The sequence below is a fragment of the Triticum dicoccoides genome, chromosome 6A (genome assembly GCF_002162155.2).
Source record: "Triticum dicoccoides isolate Atlit2015 ecotype Zavitan chromosome 6A, WEW_v2.0, whole genome shotgun sequence".
NCBI lineage: Eukaryota > Viridiplantae > Streptophyta > Magnoliopsida > Poales > Poaceae > Triticum > Triticum dicoccoides.
The window spans coordinates 211,763,571-211,785,006 of NC_041390.1; positions in this window are offsets into that span (position 1 = coordinate 211,763,571).

Sequence of the window (21,436 nt, forward strand, 5' to 3'; positions counted from 1 at the left end):
TGGCCTAGATGGCTTTTATTTCTTCTAATCCGGCTGTGGCTGCGTCCGTCCACTCGAAGTGTTCAGTGCACCGAAGAAGGCGATAAAGGGGGAGTGCATTTTCTCCTAATCGGGAGATAAAGCGGCTTAAGGCCGCCACGCATCCAGTTAACTTCTGGATTTGCTTGAGGTCAGTTGGGATAGCCAACTGCGACAGAGCTCGGATTTTAGTCGGATTTGCTTCAATTCCTCTACTGGAGACGATAAAGCCCAGGAGCTTTCCGGCGGGTATGCCGAAAACGCAATTTTCTGGATTGAGCCTAATGTCGTATGCTCGGAGATTGTCGAACGTAAGACTCAAGTTGTCTATTAAGGATTCGACATGTCTGGTTTTAACGACCACATCATCTACGTATGCCTCCATTGTTTTGCCAATCTGCTTTTCCAGACATGTCTGAATCATGCGCTGATATGTTGTGCCAGCGTTTTTGAGCCCGAAGGGCATTGTGTTAAAACAGAAGGGGCCATATGGAGTGATAAATGCCGTTGCGGCTTGATCGGACTCCTCCATCTTAATTTGGTGGTAACCAGAGTATGCATCGAGGAAGCACAATGAGTCGTGTCCTGCGGTAGCGTCGATAATTTGATCGATGCGAGGGAGGGGGAGGGGATCCTTTGGGCAAGCCTTATTAAGGTCCTTGAAGTCGACGCATAGGCGCCAGGATTTGTCCTTCTTTGGTACCGTCACCAGGTTTGCTAGCCAGTCCAGATGCTTTATTTCTCTAATGAATCCAGCCTCCAGTAACTTGGCTAGCTCCTCTCCCATGGCTTGTCGCTTAGGTTCGGAGAAACGCTGAAGAGTCTGCTTGACCGGCTTGAATCCCTTTAGGCTATGCTCGGCCAGCCTGCGTGGGATTCCTGGCATGTCTGAAGGGTGAGAGGAGAATATGTCCCAATTCTCGCGTAGGAACTCCCGTAGTGCGACGTCTACAGTGGGGTTTAACTATGCCCTGATGGATGCTGTTTTTGTGGGGTCTGTTGGATGGACTTGGAATTTGACTATTTCATCCGCTGGTTTAAAATAAGTGGACTTGGATCTTTTGTCTAGTATCACGTCGTCCCTGTCCATTGTGGAGCGCAGCACGGTTAATTCCTCCGCCACAAGGGCTTTGGATAATGCCTGGAGGGTCAGTGCGGCTGTTTTTTTCTTGACACGGAGTGCAATATCCGGATCACTAGCTAGAGTGATGATTCCGTTGGGCCCGGGAATTTTGAGCTTCATGTACTCGTAATGGGGTATGGCTTGGAAGATCATGAATGCCTCCCGCCCTAGAAGGGCGTGGTATCTGCTACTGAACGGGGCCACTTGGAATGTAATTTCTTCGGACCTGTAATTCTCCGGAGTGCCGAATACCACATCTAGTGTGATTTTCCCAGCGCAACGTGCCTCCCGACTAGGGATGATTCCTCAGAAGGTCATGCTACTTTGCTCAATACGGTTTCTGTGTATTTCCATTTTTTGAAGAGTCTCCTCATAAATGAGGTTTAATCCGCTGCCGCCGTCCATGAGCACTTTAGTGAGCCGAAAGTCGTCCACAATTGGACTGAGGACCAAGGCGGCTGGTGCTCGGGCTGTTCGGAATTTAGGTTCGTCACTGGCATTGAAGGTGATTGCTGTGTCGCTCCATGGATTTATTGCTGCCACATGACAGGCTGCGGAGTGCTCACTTACGCCTTTTATTTGAGGTGAAGGTCTCGAAGACTGTCAATACTGTATTGCTATCCACGGGAGGGTGCTCTGAGGTAGTTTCGATGAGGAGATCCTCATCGCTCTTGGCCACCTGCCGGAGTACCCAACATGCTCTAAGGCTATGTGTTGGTATGGTATCCGCTGTACTATGAATTTTGCAGGGCCTGTTAAGCCATCCCTCCAATAAGGTTCCATGCCATGTAGTGGGCTTTTGCTTATTTGTAATTGAGTCGGGTGACTTATGAGAGTGCACCCTTTTAGTTCGGACTGGGGGTTTTGTCAGAGCCGGATTATCCCAAAATTTTGTTTGGGTTTTCCAGGAACTTTCCATCACACGGTACTTCCATACTATGGCCGCCAGGTCAGTGAAGTGTGCTATGTCACGGCGACTTATGGCATTGATGATTCCATTGTACGTGCAATTGTTGCAAAAGAACGAAATTGCGTCTTCCTCGCGACAGTCCTTGACCTTGTTCATTACAAGGAGGAATCTGGCCCAATAGTGATGTACTGTCTCTCGGGGCTCTTGCCTAATGTGGGAAAGATCGTTTGTATCTAGGTGGGTGGGTGGATTTAAGTCCAGACCTTGACCCAATCTGAGACCCCAGGGCGAGGGAGTTTCTGATCTTGGAAGTTCGGGCTTTGGGATGTTGTCCCGCAGGTTCGGTATGCAGCCTGATTCTAGGTTCAGGGTTAGAGCGATGTCCTCCCATGAGCGGGTATCCGGCTCGGAGACCTCGGGAATCCAGACATAGTTCATCCTCAGGATAGAGGGAGAATCGCCGCATTGCTCCTCCACCACCGCTATCTGATGGGTGACCGGCGGAGAGTTAATTTCCCTTTGGTCAGGTTTAAGCCCAATCCGATCGTAGTCCGTAGCGACTCCCAGAGCGGCGATGTGATCCAAGAGCTCGTTCAAAGAGGAGAGATCCATTGTATCCATCTGCTCGGTGAATTTCGAGCCGATGTGGAGGCTATTTTCGATGACCCGAGAAGTCATCGTCGGTGCAGCGGCCGAGCAGGTGGTCATGACAAAGCCGCCTAGTCGGAGAGTTTGGCCTACAGCCAGGGCTCCCCCAGAGGTGATGTTGTCCTTAACAACGAGACGAGGCATCCTTCCCTATGACGACGACACAATGGAACTCTCAATGAAATCACCAATGTCAGTGTCAAAACCAGCGGATCTCGGGTAGGGGGTCCCGAACTGTCTGTCTAAGGCGGATGGTAACAGGAGGCAGGGGACATGATGTTTACCCAGGTTCGGGCCCTCTTGATGGAGGTAATACCCTACCTCCTGCTTGATTGATATTGATGATATGAGTATTACAAGAGTTGATCTACCACGAGATCATAGAGGTTAAACCCTAGAAGCTAGCCTATGGTATGATTGTATGTTGTCCTACGGACTAAACCCTCCAGTTTATATAGACATCGGAGTGGCTAGGGTTACATAGAGTCGGTTACAAGGGAGGAGATCTACATATCCGTATTGCCAAGCTTGCCTTCCACGCCAAGGAGAGTCCCATCTGGACACGGGACAAAGTCTTCAATCTTGTATCTTCATAGTCTAATAGTCCGGCCAAAGGATATGGTCCGGCTGTCCAGAGACCCCCTACTCTAGGATTCCCTCATGGTGTAATACCCTACTCCAGTGTGGTGTGGTGGATTGCCTCTTAGGCTGAGGATGAATAGTTACAAGGGAAGAACGGCCTCCTGAGGAGAGGTGCTCTTGTGCTTGGTGAGTTTGTGTGGTGCCCTTGGTGGAATGGATCCGGTCCAAGATAAGATGCCTCCCTATGGTGGTGGCTAGTCCTATATATAGAGGCCCGGGTCCTCTTCCCAAATATTAGGCGGGAAGGGATCCCACAACCGCCAATTTGAAGGGAGACAGGTAGTACAAGCTATCCTGACAAAAGGGTGGTCTTCGCCTGCCAAAGGCTCTGGTGGTGACGCTGTCCTGGGCTCCCCGGTGACCTCCGTCCTGCCGGTCTTGGTCTTGTTGCATCGATATGGAAACCTTTGCCTGTTACATCGGGACTCCTCGCCTGCGTCTGTCCCTTTAGCACCAAAGAGGAAACGAGGACACTACGCACGCTGGCGCCCGCCTGGTGTCCGCCTGGCCTTGGTCACCATGGCTTGCGTCACAGGAACCTCGCGAGGTGCCACTTGCCTTGATTTCTCCGCCCCTCGCGAGCCAGCCTGGTGAGGCCGCCCCCGAGGAGGTCTTGCATCGTCCGCCTCGCGAGGTTTGGCCCCTCGTGAGGGTCTTGAGTGTTTGCTGGTGAAGATGGGCCGTACGGGGCCACTGGCAGAGCCATGCTGTGGGCTGCAGGCAGGAAAGTCTGGGGACCCCCGTTCCCAGGACGCCGACAGCGGCAGGCGTCCTTCTCGGTCTTCAGTTTTGCAACCGCTTTGTCAGCAGCTGCCTTGCTTACCTTCGCCTGTTTTTGGGCTTGGGCAAGGGACCTTTAAGGGAATTGACCTCGGTTGCACCAACTATGCTCATAATCAAAGCATTAAACAAGTTAATCTCTGAAAATATATATCATTTTTGATATGCAAGTAAAATCTTTCAAAGATTTACCTTGCGTCTCGTCGAACCGCTTGTTAAGGCGGTCAAATTCTTCATTAGCCACCCGAAGCTTCCGATTGAGTTCGGACACTTCGGCAGCTTTGGCGGTCCCCACCAACAGGGAAGCCTGTTACAATAATAGAGAAGTATGTTAACTTTCCTGAATTTTATGTGGATCCTCTGTTCGGTTTCTTTTAAACCAGACAGAGCCTCACGGGCTACTTTCTATCTACAGGTATATTACTCTATATGAAATAAAAATGTTTAGGACATTACGTCGCATACCTCAAAGCCTGTCATTAGGCTGGTGAACGCTTTGTTCAGTCCGCTTTTTGCAGACTGAACCTTCTCCACCACCGCACCCATCAAGGTGCGGTGCTCCTCCACGATGGAAGCACGTTGTAGTGCTTCCTCTAGAGCATTCGGCGCCTCTGGATTAGTGGAGGTCTCCGTTGGAGCTAATGCTCCTCCCCCTCTTTTGTAGGGGGCTGCTCACCTGATCCCGGATCCGCATTGGTCTCTGGAATGGTGTCCGACCGAGGCCTGGATTGTTGGGGGTCCCCACCGTCGGTTGTCATAGGGGTCGCCTGCCCTATGTCTTTGGAAACAGAGGTATTAACCTCGGGCGCCTTCTCAATATCCTCGTTCGCCCTCCGCGGCCAGGAGAGGTCCTTCGAGATAACACCTCAGTGTCATCCATGGTGATAGGCGAGGGGCTGGTGGCGGCATCCCTCTCTGCCATCTCGGGCGGCAGAGAGTTCCCCTCCGACAACAGAGTGTTTGGGAGCTCGCGTGGAGGGCTGAAAGGCACATAGCAAAAAGGCTTTTATAATAGAAAGGAGAGAACTGAAGATAGACAGTAAGTATCTGAAATACTTATGATTCGGCTAGGGGCTTCACCCTGGGAGGCCTTTTGGGGACCAGTTCGGCTTCTGAGTCCGAACTGTCCTGGAGGATCACCTTCCCCCTCTTGGGCTCCTCCCCCTTCGGGTCTTCGGAGGCCGCCCTCTTCTTCTTCCTCCCCTTACGAGGGGAATAGACAACCCACAAGTATAGGGGATCAATTATAGCCTCTTTCGATAAGTAAGAGTATTGAACCTAACGAGGAGCTAAAGGTAGAACAAATATTCCCTCAAGTTCTATCGACCACTAATACAAATCTATGCACACTTAATGTTCTCTTTACCTAGAACAAGTATGAAACTAGAAGTACTTTTTAGGTGTGATGGGATAGGTTTGCAAGCTAATAAAGAGCACGTAAATAAAATCTTAGGGCTGTTTAGATATAGAGACAACTAAGTTAGTTTTAGTTGAGAGCTTTTTGTCACAAGAAAGTTATTTGTCCCTAGGCAATCGATAACTAGACTGGTAATCATTATTGCAATTTTATACGAGGGTGAGGCATAAGCTAACATACTTTCTCTTCTTGGATCATATGCACTTACGATCGGAACTCTAGCAAGCATCCACAACTACTAAAGATCATTAAGGTAAAACCCAACCATAGAATTAAAGTATCAAGTCCTCTTTATTCCCATACGCCATAACCCACTTATCTGTGTTTGTGTTTCTATCACTCACGCAAAGCAGGCAATAATAAAACCATGAACATATTGCAAACCCCACAGCAGGGATCCCGCACGCTTGCGCGACACGGAGAGCGCCATAGGATAGCACCAATAATAAAACATGCAACTCAAACCAATCACGATCATCAATTAACTCATAGGACAAAACGGATCTACTCAAACATCGTAGGATAGCCATACATCATCGGGAAATAATATATAGCGTTGAGCACCATGTTCAAGTAGAGATTACAACGGGGAGAAGAGGTGTTACATTGCTACATAGAGGGGGAGAGAGTTGGTGATGACGGTGGCGAAGTTGTTGATGTAGATTGTGGTAACAATGATGGCCCCGACGGCATTCCGGTGCCACCGGGAGAGAGGGGGAGAGAGCCCCCCTTCTTCATCTTCTTCTTCTTCCTTGACCTCCTCCCTAGATGCGACAAGGGTTTCCCCTATGGTCCTAGGCTTCCATGGCAGCAGAGGGGCGTGAGCCCCTCCAAGATTGGATCTCTCTCTCTCTCTCTGTTTCCTTCTGTTTCCATGCTCCCTGTTTTTGGCCTTTCACCGTCTCTTAAATTCCCGGAGATCCGTAACTCTGATTGGGCTGAAATTTTAACACGATTTATATCTAGATATTAGCTTTCTTTCTCCAGAAGAAGGGCACCAACACTATAAAAAATACACTTCCATGATAATACGTGTCTGTCACAGTAGGTCACATTTTCTGTCATGCATGTACATTGATACGTGTCCAACGTATCTATAATTTTTGATTGTTCCATGCTATTATATTATCCATCTAGGATGTTTTATATGCATTTATGTGCTACTTTATATGATTTTTGGGACTAACCTATTAACTTAGAGCCCAGTGCCAGTTTCTATTTTTTCCTTGTTTTTGAGTATGGCAGAAAAGGAAAACCAAACGGAGTCCAATTGACCTAAAATTTCACGGAGATTGTTTTGGGACCAGAAGAAGCCCACGGAGTACTGGAGATGGACTAGAGGAGTTCCGAGGCCACTTTGAGGGTGGGGGCGCACCCCCTATCTCGTGGCTGCCTCGGGGACCCCCTGACTTGTTCCTGATGCCAACACCTCTTATATATACCCAAACTTCGAGAACATAACCGAGATGGGGAGTTCCGCCGCCGCAAGCCTCCGTAGCCACCGAGAACCAATCTAGACCCATTCTGGCACCCTGCCGGAGGGGGGAATCCCTCTCCGGTGCCCATCTTCATCATCCTGGCACTCTCCATGACGAGGAGGGAGTAGTTCACCCTCGGGGCTAAGGGTATGTACCAGTAGCTATGTGTTTGATCTCTCTCTCTCTCTCTCTCTATTTCTCTCTCTCTCGTGTTCTTGATTCGCACGATCTTGATGTATTGTGGGCTTTGCTATTATAGTTGGGTCTTATGATGTTTCTTCCCCTCTATCTCCTTGTGATGAATTGAGTTTTCCCTTCGAAGTTATCTTATCGGATTGAGTCTTTAAGGATTTGAGAACACTTGATGTATGTCTTGCATGTGCTTATCTATGGTGACAATGGGATATCACGTGATCCACTTGATTTATATTTTGGTGATCAACTTGCGAGTTCCATGAACTCATGAACTTATGCATAGGGGTTGGCACACGCTTTTGTCTTGACTCTCCGGTAGAAACTTTGGGGCGCTCTTTGAAGTTCTTTGTGTTAGTTGAATAGATGAATCTGAGATTGTGTGGTGCATATCGTATAATCATATTCACGGATACTTGAGGTTACATTGGAGTATCTAGGTGACATTAGGGTTTTGATTGATTTGTGTCTTAAGGTGTTATTCTAGTATGAACTCCAGGATAGATCGAACGGAAAGAATAGCTTCGTGTTATTTTACTACTGACTCTTGCATAGATTGATCCGAAAGAATAACTTTGATGTGGTTTCATACCCTACAATAATCTCTTCGTTTGTTCTCCTCTATTAGTGACTTTGGAGTGACTCTTTGTTGCATGTTTAGGGATAGTTATATGATCCAATTATGTTATTATTGTTGAGAGAACTTGCACTAGTGAAAGTATGAACCCTAGGCCTTGTTTCAACGCATTGCAATACCGTTTACGCTCACTTTTACCACTGGCTACCTTGCTGTATTTATAGTTTCAGATTACAAAAACCTATATCTACCATCCATATTGCACTTGTATCACGATCTCTTCGCCGAACTAGTGCACCTATACAATTTACCATTATATTAGGTGTGTTGGGGACACAAGAGACTCTTTGTTATTTGGTTGCAGGGTTTTTTAAGAGAGACCATCTCCATCCTACGCCTCCCATGGATTGATAAGCCTTAGGTCATCCATTTGATGGAAATTTGCTACTGTCCTACAAACCTCTTCACTTGGAGTCCCAACAACGTCTACAAGAAGAAGGTTGTGTAGTAGACATCAAGCTCTTTTCTGGCGCCATTGCCGATGAGGTTAGCGCTTGAAGGTATATCTTTAGATCTTGCAATAGAATCTTCTAGTTTCTTGTTTTATCACTAGTTTAGTTTATAAAAGAAAATTACAAAAAATGGAATTGAGGGTACCTCATAAGCTTCATCTCTTTAATATCTTTCATGAAAATAAGGATTCCGATAATTGTGCCAAAATGCTAGAAGAAGAATGCATTAGAATGTGTGGCACTAAATCTTTGTATGATGAGCATGATTGCAATGTTGTTAGTATGAATTCCTTGGACATCTATGATGCTAATGATATGCAAAGCCACAAGCTTGGGGATGCTATGTTTTACGAAGATGATATTTTTTGTCCCCCAAGTTTTGATGAGCAAATTTATTATGATGATAGCATGCCTCCTATTTATGATGATTATATTGATGAAAGTGGGTTTGGAAGAGTGTCGACTTTAGGAAGTAATGATCCCACTATTTTGGAGGGTGTTGAATCTTATTGTGATAATTATGAAAGTGGATTTGGAGAGGTCATGACTTTATTTAGTGACGAATCCACTATTTTGGAAGAGGTTCCAATTGATTATGAGAACAAAGTTGCTATGTATGATGATTATTGTGATGACTTGTATGCTATAAATAATAATGATATCCATGAAACTTTTCATCATGATTTTAATTTTCAATTGGATTATGCCTCACATGATAGTTATTTCGTTGGGTTTGCTCCCACTACTATTGATGAGAATAGATTTGCTTATGCGGAGAGTAATGAATTTTCTATGCTTGTAGATCATGAAAAGAATGCTTTATGTGATGGTTATATTGCTGAATTCATTCATGATGCTACTGAAAATTATTATGAGGGAGGAATATATTCTTGTAGGAATTGCAATAATATCAAGTTTCCTCTCTATGTGCTTAAAGTTTTAAAGTTATGCTTGTTTTGCTTTCCTATGCTAGTTGATTATTGTTCCCATAACTTGTTTGCTCACAAAATCCCTATGCATAGGAAGTGGGTTAGACTTAAATGTGCTAGTCATATTCTTCATGATGCTCTCTTTATGTTTCAATTCTTATCCTTTATGTGAGCATCATTGAAATCATCATGCCTAGCTAGGGGCATTAAACGATAGCGCTTGTTGGGAGGCAACCCAATTTTATTATTGTTCTTTGACTTTAGTAATAAATAATTCATCTAGCCTATGTTTAGATGTGGTTTTATGTTTTAATTAGTGTTTGTGCCAAGTAGAACCTTTGGGAAGACTTGGGTGAAGTCTTTGCGATCTTGCTGTAAAAAACATAAACTTTTGCACTCACGAGATTAGTTGCCATTTTTTACTGGAGAGTGCGTTTAAGTTGATTCTTTTTAAAGATGATTAATAGACAAATTCCTCACGTCCACCAGTTTATTTCAGAATTTTTGGGGTTACAGAAGTATACGTTTGATACAGATTACTACAGACTGTTCTGTTTTTGCCAGATTCTGTTTTCAGTGTGTTGTTTGCTTATTTTGATGAATCTATGAGTAGTATCGGAGGTTATGAACCATAGAGAAGTTGGAATGCAGTAGATATTACACCTATATGAATTTATAATGAGTTCACAACAGTTCCTAGGTGGTGATTTATTTTCTTATACTAACGGAGCTTATGAGTTTTCTGTTAAGTTTTGTGTTGTGAAGCTTTCAAGTTTTGGGTAAAGATTCGATGGACTATGGAATAAGGAGTGGCAAGAGCCTAAGCTTGGGGATGCCCAAGGCACCCCAAGGTAATATTCAAGGAAAACCAAGAGCCTAAGCTTGGGGATTCCTGTAGGATCGAAAGTATGTCTAGAGGGGGGGGGAGGTGATTAGACTACCTGACCAAATAAAACTTATCCTTTTCCCAATTTTAGTTCTTGACAGATTTTAGCAACTTTGGACAAGTCAAGCAATCTTAACACAATTCAAGCAAGCATGCAAAGAGTATATGAGCAGCAGAAAGTAAAGCATGCAACTTGCAAGAATGTAAAGGGAAGGGTTTGGAGGATTCAAACGCAATTGGAGACACGGATGTTTTTGTCGTGGTTCCGATAGGTGGTGCTATCGTACATCCACGTTGATGGAGAATTCAACCCACAAAGGGTAAGGGTTGCGCGAGTCCACGGAGGGCTCCACCCACGAAGGGTCCACGAAGAAGCAACCTTGTCTATCCCACCATGGCCGTCGCCCACGAAGGACTTGCCTCACTAGCGGTATATCTTCACGAAGTAGGCGATCTCCTTGCCCTTACAAACTCCTTGGTTCAACTCCACAATCTTGTCGGAGGCTCCCAAGTGACACCTAGCCAATCTAGGAGACACCACTCTCCAAGAAGTGACAAATGGTGTGTTGATGATGAACTCCTTGCTCTTGTGCTTCAAATGATAGTCTCCCCAACACTCAACTCTCTCACAGGATATGGATTTGGTGGAAAGAAGATTTGAGTGGAAAGCAACTTGGGAAGGCTAGAGATCAAGATTCATATGGTAAGAATGGAATATCTTGGCCTCAACACAAGTGTAGGTGGTTCTCTCTTAGAAAAGGTAAGTTGGAAGTGTAGGTTCGTTCTGATGGCTCTCTTCATGAATGAAGAGGAGGTGGAGGGGTATATATAGCCTCCACACAAAATCTAACTGTTACACACAACTTGCCAATCTCGATGGGACTGAATTTATAAACTCGGTCGGACCGATTCAGCAAATCTAGTGACCGTTAGGATTTTCGGTGGGACCGACATGCAACTTGGTAGGACCGATATAGTTAGGGTTAGGGCATAACGTAATCTCGGTGAGACCGATTACACAAACTCGGTGAGACCGATTTTGGTAATAAGCTAACCAGAGAGTTGGTCAGGTAAACTCGGTGGGACCAATTCGCTCATTTCGGTGAGACCGAAATGTTACGAAAGGGAAACAGATAGTTTACATTGCAATCTCAATGGGACCGATCACTCTCGGTGGGACCGAAACGTTAAGAAGAGAAACAGAGAGATTACAATCCCATCTCGGTGAGACCGAGATCCCTATCGGTGAGATCGATTTGCCTAGGGTTTGTGGCAGTGGCTATGACATCTAAACTTGGTGGCGCCGGATAGAAAGAATCGATGGGGCCGAGTTTGACTTTTGGTTTAGGTCATATGTGGATGTGAGAAAGTAGTTGAGGCCTTTGGAGCATATTACTAAGCACTTTGAGCAAGAGCCTCATTAAGCAACACCTCATCCCTCCTTGATAGTATTGGCTTTTCCTATAGACTCAATGTGATCTTGGATCACTAAAATAGAAAATGTAGAGTCTTGAGCTTTGAGCTTGAGCCAATCCTTTTGTCCTTAGCATTTTGAGGGGTCCACTTTTCTCATCCATGCCATGCCAATCATTAAGCTTTCCTAAAATATTAATCTTGAAATAGCATTAGGTCAATGAGCTATATGTTGTTAGGAATTACCAAAACCACCTAGGGATAGTTGCACTTTAAATCTCCCCCTTTTTGGTAATTGATGACAACCTATAGATCAAAGCTTTGACAAATGATAATAAGAGTGAAAAACATTGTCGCTTTGAGAAGTATGTGAAAAGAAAGAGCTCCCCCTAAATTTGTGCATAGTTTAAGATTTGCTTTGGACTGCAAATGCACAATGAGTTAGGATCATGGGTTACTCTTCCATGTCACATACATCTTGGTGGAGCGCTCAAAATGATAATAATGAAATACATGCACTCATCACCAAGCAAATTGAATGATCATATGGGATATAAAAGGATAATGTCATCCAACAAGCATTAAGGTAGCATATGATCAAACACATGATCATCCAACTATCACACAAAAGCATAAAGTATCTCGAACAAGCAGATAACAAAGTTCAACCACCAAAAAACAAGAGAGAACAAAGAGCAACACTCTCTCTCGAAGCCTATGATCTATACATTTTCTCCCCCTTTGGCAACAAGTTACCAAAAAGTTGATAAAAATGCATAGTGCTAGATCGACTCTCAGGCTTGGTCTTCAGGTGGTGGTGTAGATAAAACTCCAAGGACGAAGGCATCAGTTGATGTAGATGGGGCTGTTGGAGTGGTGCTGGAGCTGGTGGCACTGAAGTTGTAGCTGGTGCAGATGAAGTTGCTCTGGTGTCTGTAACTGGCACTGCAGCAGGTCTCTGTCCTCTGCGCACTCTAGAAAAAGCATCAGTGGTAGACTTGCTTTTCTTCTCCTGCACTTCATCCTGAAGTTGCTCAACAACTTACTGTATCTCTATGACCTTCACATCTAAATCATAGAACTTCTGCTCCATGATACTCTCCAAGCTCTCCTGGTTTTGAGTCAGGGTGGCCAATCCCTTCTGAATCCTCAGAGTGGAGGCAATCAAGTAGCCAAGCTGATCTTGCTTACTCTTTAGAAGATATTGAGATGCCTCATCAATGGTTGGCATCTTTGCAGCCTTTTCAGTCCTTGCCTTCTCCCTCTTTGCTTGTGCTTGCACATAAGATGGTTCATTCTCATCCATTACCACAGTGTTGTCCTTAAAGTCTGGGTAGATGGGCATATGATCCTTGTCCAAGAGATATGTGCCAGTGCCCATCTTGGTTTGATTAGCTCCTGGATCTGTGGGGCATACCCACAACTTCTCTTCTGATCTGCAGCTGTTCTCTTTATAGTTTCCACAATTAGGCTCATGACTTTGAACTTTTTAGGCACATCAAGTATGTGAAGCAGGTTAATTGTGTCGGTGTTCTGGGAATGGGGGTCCCCAGACTTGCCTGCCTGTGGCTCGCGGCATGGCGGAGCCAGCAGGCCGTACGACCCATCTTCATCAACAAGCATCCAAGACCCTCGCGAGGGGCCAAGGCTCGCGAGGCGGACGGTGCAAGACCTCCTCTGGAGCGGCCTAGCCAGGCAGGCTCACGAGGATCGGAGATATCAAGGCGGGGCAAACCTCGCGAGGCTCTCATGACCTGAGCCATGACGAGCGCGCCAGCGCACGCAGCATCCTTGTTTCCTCTTTGGTGCAAAGGGGGAAAGCGCAGCCGCGGGGTACCGAGGCCTCAGGCAAAGGTTGCCATTTCGGTGCAACAAGACCAAGACCATGGACTGCAATACAGAGGTCATTGTGGATCCCAAGACGGCGTCACCACCAGAGCTTTGTGCAGGCGAAGACTACTTTTGTCAGGATAGCTCGTACTAGCTATTCCCCTTCAAATTAGCCCGCCATTGTTGGCTCCCTTCCCACTCGATATTTGGGAAGAGGACCAGGGCCTCTATAAATAGGACTAGCCACCATAGAGAAGGATGGGGGCTCAGAGGGACGGATCGAACGAAGAGAGAGACACACACACAAGTTCATACGCACAAGAACTCCTCAACCTTAGGAGGCAGTTCTTCCCTTGTACTGTTCATCATCAGCCCAAGAGGCAATCCACCGCCACCACACTGGAGTAGGGTATTACACCACAACGGTGGCCTGAACGAGTATAAACCCTGTGTCTTCCTGTGTCGCGAGTTCGTTGGGTTCGTCTGCAAGATCTTAGCGAGATAGAGTGTAGATTGGTAGGAAGGGAAAGACTCCACGCACACCCCTGTGTTCGAACCTTAAGGGTTAGCCGGAACCCCACATCCGACATTTCGCACGCCAGGTAGGGGTCCGCCGGAGCTTCTTCTCCGCCAATCAGCTCTCCGGCGTTCACTGACTGCGATGTCTGGCGACCCAAGGGCCGGATCCGACCGCTAGGCAGTTTGGCTGGCCCGGACGGCGCCGCCTGCTCGTGAAGGTCTCGACCCCGCACCCCAAGCGGCCCGGGCGCCACCAAGCTCCGCCGGGCATGGACAGCGTGGCCAAGCATCATCCACCCTCACCCCGCGGCAAGTACGAGCCGCAGCGAGAACAACGAGTCACGTCGCAGCAACAGCGTCGCACTCACGGCGGGAGCAGGCAAACATGCGGGTGGCACTCGTAGTGGCAAGGGAGCTGCTGTGATGCAGACTGATGGAGAGCGGCCAGGACACGCTGCTTGAGCGTGTTGCTGAGCTGCTAGACGTAGCAGCGTCGGGAGCGCCACCCTTCTGCTATCGACTCCCTTCCCAGACCACTGCAAGGTTGCGCGACGAGCCCCACCATGCCTGCGCGCCATCAACTACGCCCCGATGCTTCGTCAACATCAGCACTGCCAGCGGCGTAGGAGGCTGCAACCCCCACATGCCGCCCTCGACAAGCACGGGCACAGGCGTCGCCCCCATGGCCCCGGCCGGATGCCATATTATCATCCCCAGGACGCTATCATGGGCGGGGCAACATGGAGCGTGGGGCACCACGGCGAGGTGTTTGGGGTGACGGCCCTGGAAGCCTACGTGCCCCGCATGATGGACCAAGGGTACGTACCGGAGGACGACATCGGCTCATTCGTTGGAGAAGATTGGGGAGAAGGGGCGCTAGGAGTCGAAGCTTTCCAAGAGCCAGCGAAGAACCACAGCGATCGCGCCGACGACGGCAACTACAGGGTACGCTAACCTCTCAGGAACAGGCTTATTCTAACCATGGGCTGCAGATGAATCAGGTTGAAGCATCAATCGGCGACCCTGGCGCCGCGGCACCCATTCCAACAAGTGAGACACACTGGGGGCTGCCGTGAGGAAGCCAGGAGCAAGGCCCCTCCCCAAGGCACGTGAAACCAAGGGACACCCGGAGGTAGGCCCTCTGCCGAGGTGGCTTCAACAACCTTTCCCCCGGCAGAGGACCCGTGGTCGCCGAGGGAACCGCTGGCATCCTCTTTCCCTCCTTTGTGTCGTCCTGGTCTCCGGTCGGCTCAAAGGAGGTTAAGGGTGGCGCAAGGCGGGGCCCTCGTCTGGCGATATGAAGCAAGGCCAGTACCTGTGAAGAAGGCCTAGTGCCTGTGAAGCTCGCCGCTCGTGACACTCTCACATAATAATGAGTTGGGGCTGTACACGCCCCGGAGTCTCAGGAGCGCCGGCCTCAGGCCCTGGGGCTACCTCCCACGCCTAGTGGACAACACTTAGCTCCACGATGGTGAGAAGACTTGAAGACCCGAAGACTAGGCTAGGTGCCAGACGCGGCCTTTTGCTTTGGATCTTTCTTCATGTGGCTTTGCTTTCTGATTCTGGACTTAGGTTGAAGCTGATTTTTTATGGATGCGCGCGGGGGTGCCTTTTCTCGTTCGAGCCATTTGTCGCCTTCTGGATCTTGTTTGGTTTGGGACTCACGTCTGTCGCCTCTCCCTCGCAAAGCTCCTCGCGAGCCGGACCGCGCAAAGCACGCGCTAGCACTACGCCTAGTGCTCAGCCCCTTGCGGGCCCCTTCAAACGGGGCGATAAGCTCCGCAGGATTCTCAGGAACTCGTCGCCTCACGACCTAGCCCTAAGCAGGCGCTGACTAAGGTAATTCATGTCGGGAAACTCACCCCCAGCTTCGCGAGCTCACGAGGACACATACCCACATCGCATAGGAAAGTAAAAACTGTGATTTGCTTACACGAGGGGCTCCCCCTCTCAAAATGCTCTTACAAGTTTTCCAACGGCCACGCCCGAGTTTTGCATGCAGAATAAAACAACAGGAGAATAGGGGATCAGCCAGAGATATCGCTCGCTACATCGTCCATGGACGCGTCACTCGCGTCGCCATCATCTTTGTCAGAATCATCGCCGTCGTCGGCGACGCTCCCATCGCTGTCGTCGACCACGTCGCCCTCGTCTGCGATGACCACCACCCCATCATTCTCCAAGGTGAAGGCCCTGACCAACGCATCGACGTGATCCTCTACCCAACGCGCCAAGTCACCCCGGACGGCCATGGGTACAGGGGCAATGGCGGCATTGAAGTCGAAGTTGGGGTCGGTGTTCAGAAGGTGGCTGAAGACACGGGAGAAGGCGCGCTGAAGCAGGCCACGACCCCTCTCCTCCACAAGCTGCCGAGCTCTAGCAGATTGAGCCTCCAGGCGCGTCACCACCTCGGTGAAGAAGGTCAGGTGGCTGGCGTAGTCACTTGAGTGAGGGGTCGGGGCGTTCTCATCGCAGATATAGCCCAGAGCGGTGTTGGCCCTGTTCCGAAGATCCTGAAGCATAGGAGCGTGCTCGCGCTCCAGCGTTCGGCGTTGAAGCACTTCCTCCCTGTTTTGCCGAGCGACAGCCTCGGCATCGTCAACTCGTCTCCGGAGGGAATGCAGCTCGGCGCGGGCGGAGGCCAAGTCCGCATGCGATGTAACCAAGGCGGTGGCTGTGGCCTCCGCACGCCTCTCGGCCTCGTCCAACCTGGGCCTGAGGGCGGCGGCCCTGCCCGCACCCTCCTGACCGGCGAGCTTCAGCTTCAAGTCGTACCTGCCCTCCAGATCTGCACGAACCGCGGCCACCCGGCGGTTGATTTCTTCCTCAAATCTGGCCTCGCGAGCCCCGACGGCATCCTCATCTTGAGCGACTTGACGCTCCCTTGTCTCCAGTCACTCGAGCTCGAGGCTGCGCTCCATGGCTTCCATGGCCAGCGTCTCCTCGCGCCGCCGGACCTCCTCTTCTTCTGCAGGCGCCCCCCTCATTGACGCAAGGGCGGCCTCGCGTGCCTCGACCTGCTGCTCAAGGGACGCACTCTAGGCCTGGAGCTCCCACGCGCGCTCCTCCGCAGCCTCGCGACGGCGATCGACCTCATGAGCTTCTTCCAAAGCTCGCGAGCGGGCCTCATTGGCAATCTTGAGGGACGCCTCAGCCTTCGCGTTCTCTAGGTCGCGATGATAACGTCCAAGGTTGATGGCCACTCACAGATTGCGCCGCTCCTCCACCAACCGAAGACCTTCAGCCTCAAGACATGAGTCGACGCCAACTAGCTCTTCACCAAGGCGGTTCATCGCTCCCATCGCCTCGTGGAAGAGCTCGTGGTGGACCACGTTGCACCCGCGCTCAAGCTCGAACGCTCGCCTCATCTCGCCCTCCGCCTCGGGGGCTGCGGGTGGAGCATCAAGTGGCGCGCCACCTCCCGGTTGGGGGCTAGGGGCTGGCACGGCCCCGGGCGCTAGCTGACCCTTGCGAGGGGTGAAAGTGCGTTATATCGACTAGAGGGGGGTGAATAGGCGATTTTTATGAAAGTCTTCAAAACATGGGAGTTATGAAGACAAACGATAGAAATAAACCTAATACCCTGCAGCGGAAGGTAGACTACACTAGGCAAGCCATAGTCAAGTATTCAATAGAGTGAAAGCACAATGACTTAATAGCAACAATGTAGTAAGGATTAGGTAGGAAGATATTATGAAGCCAGACAGAACATGCAGTCACTCAGTGAAGACAAAAGATAGTGCAAACGTACAATGACTTCACAAGGAGTAACAGTAAGTAAAGGGAAGGGAAGATGAAACCAGTGACTCGTTGAAGACAATGATTTGTTGGACCAGTTCCAGTTGCTGTGACAACTGTACGTCTGGTTGGGGTGGCTAGGTATTTAAACCTTAGGACACACAGTCCCGGACACCCAGTCCTGAACACGCAGCTCAGGACACCCAGTCCTCACCGTATTCCCCTTGAGCTAAGGTCACACAGACCTCGCCCAATCACTCTGGTAAGTCTTCAAGGTAGACTCCCAAACCTTCACAGACTTCGTTCACCGGCAATCCACAATGTCTCTTGGATGCTCAGAACGCGACGCCTAACCGGCTGGAGGATGCACAGTCCTCAAGTGTAATAAGTCTTCAGATCACACAGACAAGAAGACTTAAGTGATGCCCAATTCTCTTTGGCTCTGGGTGGTTAGGGCTTTATCCTCGCAAGGGATTCTCTCTCAAAGGCTTCGAGGTGGGTTGCTCTCAAACGACAAAAGCCGTACTCTGAATCTGAGCAGCCAACCGTTTATGGTTGTAGGGGGTGGGCTATTTATAGCCACTTGGCAACCCGACCTGATTTGTCCGAAATGACCCTGGGTCACTAAGGAACGGACACGTGTTCCAACGGTCAAATTTCAAACTCACACGGCAACTTTACTTGGGCTACAAGCAAAGCTGACTTGTCCGACTCTGGACAAGATTCGCTCTCATAGTCTTCACTCGAGGACATAGGTTTTTGGTTAGGCATCACTTCAGTCAATCTGACTGGTTCTCTTGGACCCCACTTAACAGTACGGTGGTTCCTATGACTCAACACAAAAGAAAAAGAACTACGAAAGATCTAAGTCTTCGAGCTCCATATGCTTCATGTGGTGTCTTCTCTTGTCAAGTCTTCAATGTGAATATCTTCATATACCACCTTTGACTTCAATGTCTTCATACATTTTGAGGGGTCATCTCTGGTAGGAAAACCGAATCAATGAGGGACTTCTACCTGTGTTATCCTGCAATTCTCACAAACACATTAGTCCCTCAACTAGGTTTGTCGTCAATACTCCAAAACCAACTAGGGGTGGCACTAGATGCACTTACAATCTCCCCCTTTTTGGTGATTGATGACAAACTAGTTGAAGTTTTCAACGGGGAATATAATCTGTGAAATTGTAAAGGATAAGGAATTGTCTTCATAAGTTGCAAGGGCTCCCCCTGAAGATGTGCATATAAGTAATTTGCTTTTGGAATGCAAATGCACATGGCAGGTTGTACTTGTGGAGATCCACTTCAACTTATGATGACAATCCACTATGCATGTGAAAGTATATGAAGATAATGACAATGCATAATGGAAAATGGACGTCTGTAGAATGATCTAAGTGCGGAATTTATCGTCGCACATGCGGAATTTATCATCGCAAAACAAAGTCGCAGATAAGTAGCAGACGACCATCGAGTTTAAGTGTTACAACTCAAAGAACCAAATGTAGCAAAACGAGAGTTGTAAGCACGAAGCAAAATATAAAGCACCCGCCCATATGGACCCGCTTGAAGACTATCAACCTCATATGCTTCTCCCCCTTTTGTCAGTAAGGACCAAAAAGGTTTGAAGACATAGAGCATCCACTCATTCCCATGCGGAGTAGGTGAAGTAGCAGGATCGTTGGTGGTGTTTGGCGGTGCTGAAGGGCTTGGAGCAGAGTTGACGCATGCTGAAGGAGGTGGTGGTGAAGTAGCATCGTCTTCATCCTCGATAACTCTGGCAGTCACTATTGCAGCAGAGGATGAGAACTCAGAGTCTTCAAGGGATGGAGTTCCTAGCAGCACAGCCCTTCGAGGAGGTGTGGAGTCAAACTTGAATCGCTCAGTGAAGCCATCCTCTTGAAGATCATCTTCAGAACACATCATCATTAGCCCTTTCCATGTGCGGCGACATGTTTCATGGGCAACGAAAGCATTCTTGGTGGCAAGATTGCGAATGCGATTAACATCCACCAAGAGGCTTTTCATCTGACACTTCAGCCAGTCATGATGCCTATCCTGTTTCTGATGAAGAGCCACAAGAAGCTCTCGGTCGTTGAGAACACGAGTGCGCTTCTTGGGTCTTGGAGCAGTTGTACTATCAGTGGCTTTAGTGGAAGCAGGGTGTGGTGCACATGTTGTGCTGGCCAAAGGATACACCCGAGTGACTGCTTCAACTCCTTCAATGTTCTGAGAGAAACTCTGATGCTCTGCATTCTGAAGACTTAGAGGTTCCTTGGAAGGCTCAGGATAGATGGCTTCAGTAGAGATATCCACATCAGGCAGAAAAATCCAATGATTGCGAGCAGATGGCTGATATGAGATATCAGAGTGAAGTTTGATTAGCCGCATTACCCATGGGGCGTAGAACTTCAAGCCAAACAGATCAGAGCCTGATGCAGCAAGTTGGTGAATGAAGAAGTCCTGTGCATTGAAGCATTTTCCATAAAGAATATTGAAGACCAAAGTCTTCATTGCACCCTGAAGCTTGGCATTTGGAGAGTGCCCTTTGATGGGCCAGAGAGTTCGCCTGATGATGTGATAAATTGTTCTTGGCAGATACTCAAGGTCTTCAACGAAGAACTCCATGGGATAAGCAGCATCTTGGGGCAATGGCTTCATCATGCTAAGCATCTGACTCATCAGGTTCAGGCTTCTGAAAGATGCTCTCAATAGCTTCACTATGCAGCTGACAGCCATGCTCATAGAGATCGCCAGGAGTGGGCAAGCCAGTGAGCTCAATGATGTCAAAGGCTTTGGCTTCGTGATGAACGTTTCCAGTCATCCACTCCAGGACCCAAGTCTTCGGATCTCTGCTGTACCCGCGGATGTGAAGTGTGGCATAGAATTCGAGCAGCAGCTCTTCATTCCAATGCTCTTGGTCAGTAACGAACGACAGCAGTCCAACTTCCTTGAAGCAATCCAAAGCTTCTTCCAGACAGGGCAGACCAGCTATAGCTTCAATGTCAAGATGCTTGTGTGGGAAGATGCGACCTTGGTTGTAAAGAATGCATGAGTAATAGCTTCGCTGAGGATAGCTCCAGAACCGATCAGATGATATCTTTTCCCTTGAGTAGGGGTTCCTGGAGCTATTGAAGAATGTGTTGTCTTCCCTGAAGCCACTGATATTGAAGGAGCTAGGTGCTGATGCAGGACCTGGGAACCTTGGCAATCTTGGAATTGGCTTCTGTACCTGAGGCCTGTGCTCAACATGATAGTCGAACTGGGGACCGGCAGCAGACTCAGGAACAGAAGTGGCGGGATCAGTGGCTTCGCTGTCTTCTGATGCCTTTGTTGGGGAGGGCTCCACATTAGCTTCATTGGTGGTTGTGGCAGCCTCAAAATTTTCATCCTCCACTTGATGAGCTGGAGGGTCAGTTACGGGCACGTTCTCGTTGAGAACTGCTTCTTGGTGGGACAGGGGAGTGGGAACTTGTGGGACTTCTTCTTCCGCGGCTGATGCAGCCGGATTGTCTTCAGCAGAGACTTGAGGCCTTGGACCTTTGCGAAGCCTGCGCAACACGGGCGATGCCTGTGGAGTTGGAGTGGGCTGGGCCTCATAGTCTTCTTCCTCTTGTGGGCGATCTGCCCATGAAGCATCCTGTGCAATTGGCGTTAGTGGACGACCAATGCTGATGAGTTCGCTGTTTCTAAACTGAGGAAGGACTGCACCATCTTCTACATTGTCATGTTGACCAATGTCTTCAACAACGATGGGGTCAGCTGCTGGAAAGTCTTCAGCTTCATGAGCCTCTGTGGAAGCAGGCTCCTGGATAGTCAGTTGGC